Raw genomic sequence first — 6,000 nt, 5'->3', positions numbered from 1 at the left:
TAGGCCCAAATCCTGATGCTCTTTTTAGGCTTAGTGGTGCCTGTTCCTAATCTCTGCGCTTGGAAGATGAAGGCAGGAGAATCCGGAATTTAAGACCAGTCTGCTTAACGAGACACTGTCTCAAAACAAGCCAAAGGCTGGAGCACAGAGGCTAATGGGTCAGCAGTTAAGAATATTACTGCTCTTCTTGAAAACCCTGGTCCATTTTTCAGCACCCACACAGCAGCTTGAAGCCATCTGTAGCACCAGTCCTGGGGGATCTCACCCACTCAGGGCCCTCAGAACTCCAAGGGTACTGGATTCCACTGTGCACAAAAATCCCATACACATAAGAATAGATAATTAGGCCGGGCGGTGGTGGCGCACGCCTTTAATCCCAGCACTTGGGAGGCAGAGGCAGGCGAATTTCTGAGTTCGAGGCCAGCCTGGTCTACAGAGTGAGCTCCAGGACAGCCCGGGCTATACAGAGAACCCCTGTCTCAAAAAAACACCCTCTATAAAAAAAAAAAAAAAAAAAAAAAAAAAAAAAAAAGAAAGAATAGATAATTAACAACAAAAGAGAGTTAACAATCAAAACCCCACAAAGAACACAAAAATATGCAGGAGGGAGGGCCCAAGGCTTCTTTAGGGTTCTGGTAGGCATAAAGAGACCACACTTTAAGGAAAGCTTACTTGCACTGCTTTTCCCCCTCCACAGGATTCCTGGTTTAGAAGTTGGGGTGGAAGGGGGGCTGGATCATTCCCACACTGACTCATGAACTCATTCCATCCTTATGAGTCAAACCCTGCAAGAGCAGTCATTAATTTCTGGGACCTCGTTTGTCCCTCAACACACAGCTGTCATCAACTTTTAGTTTGCTTCCAATGTCCTGCTGCTGTGTGCTGTGCCCTGGTGATGCTGAGAGCTCGGGACAGATTGATGTATTTGGGGTAAGCTTAAAGCAGTGATTTGATGGGGTCTTTTTTGATTTTCGTTTGTTTCACCTGTTAACTTTTTTTGGGTTTTGTTGGTTTACACATTTAGAAAGGTTTGGTTTTTGCTTGTTTGCAGTGTTGAGGATAAAAGTCAGGCCCTGTGCATTTTGAGCAAAGCTCTCTACTATAGAGTGTCCCTTCCCAGCCCCAACGGTATTTCTTTGCCAATTCCTTCTTATAGTAAAGGGTAACATATGCACAGAAAAGTCACATCTTGGGGCTGGAGCGGTGGTGCCTGCTGGTCTTCCAGAGGACTTCGGTTCCCAGCCAGCACATCAGTTACGCCACTACCACCTGTAACTCCAGCTCCAGGAGATCTGAAGCCCTCTTCTAGCACATGCATATACAGATAAATAAATAATAAAAGTCATATCTTGTTTGTTTCAAAAATTGCATTTATGTCCGGGCGGTGGTGGCACACACTTTTAATCCCAGCACTTGGGAGGCAGAGGCAGGTGGATTTCTGAGTTCTAGGCCAGCCTGGTCTACAGAGTGAGTTCCAGGACAGCCAGGGCTATACAGAGAAACCCTGTCTCGAAAAACAAAAACAAAACAAAACAAAAAAGGAGAACAATTGCATTTATTACTAAGCAGTCGTGGCACACACCCTTAATCCCAGCCTTAGGAGGCAGAGGCAGGTGGATCACTGAGGCCAGCCTGGTCTACAGAGCAAGCTCCAGGACAGCCAGAGCTACACAGAGAAAAACCTGTCTTGAAAACACAGGGAATTCTACAGAGTGAGTTCCAGGACAGCCAAGGCTACACAGAGAAACCCTGTCTCAAAAAAAAAAAAAAAAAAAAAACACAGGGAAAAACAAATTTATTTATTGGGGGAATCACATGTGACCATCATGGATAACTGATAGGAGGCTTTCTTTCCCTCCACTGTGTCTGGAGACCAAAGAAGACCAAACTCAGGTCATCAAACTTGGCAGTAAGTCCCCACGAATCATCTTACTGGACCATTTCTTTGTTGAGACAAGGTCTCATTGTAGAGTTCAGGCTGGTCCCTTAATGCTGGGATTACGAGGCTATGCCATGGCACTGGGTTGCTTTAAGTGGTAATTGCTTCATCTGTGTAGTTTCCCATACTCAAGTACAAAGCACAATGTCAGGAACAAGGCAGACACATGGATAACAAATGATCAGAACAGTGGTCCTCACTGCCTCCCTCGGATGGCGGCACTGAGTGGCTTTGCCAGAGCTGGAGAGCTTTGCCTTTTCACTGGGCTAACCAGCTCAGCTACTACCCGGTCTTAGATTCAGGGCTCTGAATTGGCCCACCCCAAATCTATATCATCTGTGAACAGCTGGGATGTATGAAAGGGTCAGTCCTGCTGATCCAAAGCTCCAGGATCTCCATGACACAGGACAACAACAGGACAACTGGGAGGAGTCCCAACGAGGATCCAGCATTGATGGTGTCACAGAAGCCAGAGGCCTCCAACCAGACCAGTGACTCATTGCAATGAACATTTGCAAGTGGAGACGTGTGGATGGAGTGATATACTGTGGGACACACCGTGACACAATACAGCTTCCATTTCAAGATGTTTTCTATTCTTTGCATTGCTGTTGTTCGTTTGTGTTTTATTTGGGGGTGCAGGAGCGAAGGACAGATATGAGGGGACGGGGGATGCGTGGGACTGGGTAGCATGGTGTGAAACTCACAAAGAAAATCGATAAAAGTTTTTTAAAAGTTATTTTTTTTTCAGTGATAGAAATAGAGTTTATTAAGAAAAAAAGACACATTTGAGAGAGGGCATGAGCTGGTGACCTAGAAAGGCAGACACTTAAATGTCACTTATTTTATTTATTATAATTTAATTATTGTATTTGTGGTGGAGACAGCTTGTTGGAGATTAGTTTTTCTCTCCACCGTGTTGGGAACGGGGACTGAAACCAGGCTGTCGGGCTTGGCAGCACGCAGCTTCCACGCAGAATCAGCTCACTACTCAGTCCTCTGCTTTCATTTTTTAAAGTTACTTAGGACCTGGGGTGGTGGCATGGACCTTGTCTCTCAGTGCCAGGGAGGCAGAAACACTCACACCTCTGTGAGAGCCAGAGCTACAAAATGAGACCCGTCTCAAAGTAAAATAAAATTAAGAGTTATTTAGGCTGAACTGTAGCTCAATGGTAGAGTGTCTGAGGCCCAACCTTTTTTTTTTTTTTTTCTGGGTACAATGGCATATACCTGTAATCTTAACACTCAAGTCTGAGACACTGCCATGAGTTTTATGCCAGCCAGGCTACAAAGATAGACCTTATCCTCAAGGCAAATTAATTAACACATATATTTGTGCACAGAGTGTCAACACTTCAAAAAAGCATATAGTTCAAAAGACAGCTGCTCTTCTCCCGGGTTCTCCATCCCCCAGCCCCTGACCCACCAGTGCCCACTGCTTCCAGATAGGCTTTCATTGTTCATCCTAATGAACAAGCTATACAGGCCGCTCTGTGCTTTGCTTTTCCATTTAACATAGCTTGTTCCATTATATGTAGGGCACACAGCTCACATCTTTATGCTTGTGGAGAATCCTGCTGTGTGGGGATACAAAGCAATTTAATCGATCCACGATAGGTGGTCAGTTTAGGTTGTTGGTGACCTTTTGCCAACCTAAGAAAAGATATAAAGAATATTTTACACATTCTGATTTTACCTTTATGCAAACGTGTAGAATGAATTCCTGAATATGAAAACTCTATTTCAAAGCCAGGCACAGTAAAACATGCTTTTAACCACAGCACTCTGGAGGCAGAAGCAGGCAGATCTCTGTGAGTTCGAGGCCAATCTGGTCTAAAGAGTGAGTTCCAGGACAGCCAGGGCTACACAGAGAATCCATGTTTCTTTTTTTTTTTTTTTTTTTTTTGGTTTTTTGAGACAGGGTTTCTCTGTGTAGCCCTGGCTGTCCTGGAACTCACTCTGTAGACCAGGCTGGCCTCGAACTCAGAAATCTGCCTGCCTCTGCCTCCCAAGTGCTGGGATTAAAGGCGTGCGCCACCACCGCCCAGCAGAATCCATGTTTCAAAAACACCAAAAAGAAAGAAAATCAAACCATACAAGGATCTGGGCAGAGTGGAAAACCTATAATCCCAGGAACTCAGGAAACTGAGGCAGGAGAATTATATGTTTATGGCCTTTCTAGACTACAGAGTAAATTAAAGGTCAGCTTGGGAAACCCAATAGACCCAACGTATGAAAAAGTAAAATACATTGAAAAGATATAACTCATTTCATAGAGAGCCTGCCTAGTTCTGACCCTAGATTCAGCCCTAGTTTTAAGCTAAGGATTTAACAAATCTGGAAAAAAACAAATACTAAACCAAATGGTGCATGTGCTTTTGATGGGTACTCCCAAATTGCTCTCTAGAGGTGCGCTACCAAGTCTTCTTCCCACCCAGCAAACAGGTAAGACAGGTTTCCCCACATCTCCAATATGCTAAGAAACTTTTCAGCCATTATTAGTATGTTGGGAAAACAGAGCTGGCTCAGTGGTTGAGTGTCTGCTGTTCTAGAGGACCCAGGCTGGGTTTCCAGTCCCTACCACCCGAAGCTTACAACTTCTATCACCAGCTCCAGAGGATTCAGCGCCCCCTTCTGGCCCTCTCTGACATCTGTATGCATGCCATGCTTGGACACCTAGACATAAATTACAAACAAAACTTAAAAATCAATGAATTAACTATGCACAATTTTCATCCCTTTTATGGTGGATAACATGAGGTCTCTTCATGTGTGTGATAGGTCTTTTAACTACTAACCTGTGAAATGCCCATGATTGTATGATTTTAAGTTGTTTGTACTTTTTTTACAGACTTACAGATTTTTGTGTCAGCATTAACTTTTTCTCTATAAAATTATTTACAAATATTTTCTTAAGATACCATCTTTTGCTTCCTACTTTTACCTATTTTTTTTTACTATGCATACATTTTGCTTTTTGTTTGCTTGTTTCTATTGACAAGTGTTACCTAAGTCACTAGGCTGGTTTCAAACTTAAATCTTCCTGCTTCACTCTCCTGAGTTACCAGCAGGCACTGCCAGCCCTAACTACTGATGTCTTGAGCTAAAGATTAAACTCAGAGTCGAGTGCATCCTAGGCAAGCCCTCTACCATTGTGTTATACCCCATCCCAACATTCATCATAAACTGTTAAATGTGCCAGTATTCTTTTATGGATTCTATCAGAAATGGTTTCTTATAATAAACATAAGCTACATATTGATATGTAAATATATAATCTACTCAAAATTTATTTTAAAAACTACCCAGACTCGGGTATGGCAGCACACACTTGTAATCTCAGCTATTCAGGAGGCAGGGGGATTGCTCCAGTTTGCTTTCTGTTGCTGTGATAAAACACTGACTAAAACCATCCTGTAAAGAAAGCGTTTACTACAGCTTACAGGCTGTTCAGTTCATTCTTGAAGAAAACCAAGGTAGGAGGAATTCAAGGTAAGAACTGAAGCAGGGACCATGAGAGCCAAAGGGCCCTGCCCACTGGCTCGCTTCCTTATGTCACACTCAGCCACTGTTCTACAGTCTATGCTCATCTGCCCACAGTGCCTAGCTGCTCCTATGTCAATTAGCAATTGGGAAAATGCTGCACAGGCATGCCCAGAGGCCCACAGGCAAGTCTGACAGAGGCTGGCTCCCAACTCTGAGATCTACTTCCTCTGCTTCTTCTGCTGGGATTAAAGGCATGTGCTGCTACCACCTGGCCTCTGCTTTGTTTATTATTATCATCATCATCATCATCATTATTTTGAGACAGGGTCTCCTATGACACAGACTGGCTTCCAACTCCCTCGGTAATAGACTACTCTATCCTCCTGCCTCCATCTCTCATGTTCTGGAATTATAGACAGTTATCCTCCTGCCTCCATCTCTCATGTTCTGGAATTATAGACAGCTAGGACCATCATGCCTATTTTATCTAAAAAAAAATATTGGGGGATGGAGAAATGACTCAGTGGTTAAGAGCACTTGCTGTTCTTTCAGAAGACCCAAGTTGGATTCCCAGC

Source organism: Grammomys surdaster, unplaced genomic scaffold (assembly GCF_004785775.1).
Source record: "Grammomys surdaster isolate TR1022 unplaced genomic scaffold, NIH_TR_1.0 364, whole genome shotgun sequence".
Lineage (NCBI taxonomy): Eukaryota > Metazoa > Chordata > Mammalia > Rodentia > Muridae > Grammomys > Grammomys surdaster.
This window is presented reverse-complemented; position numbering follows the sequence as displayed.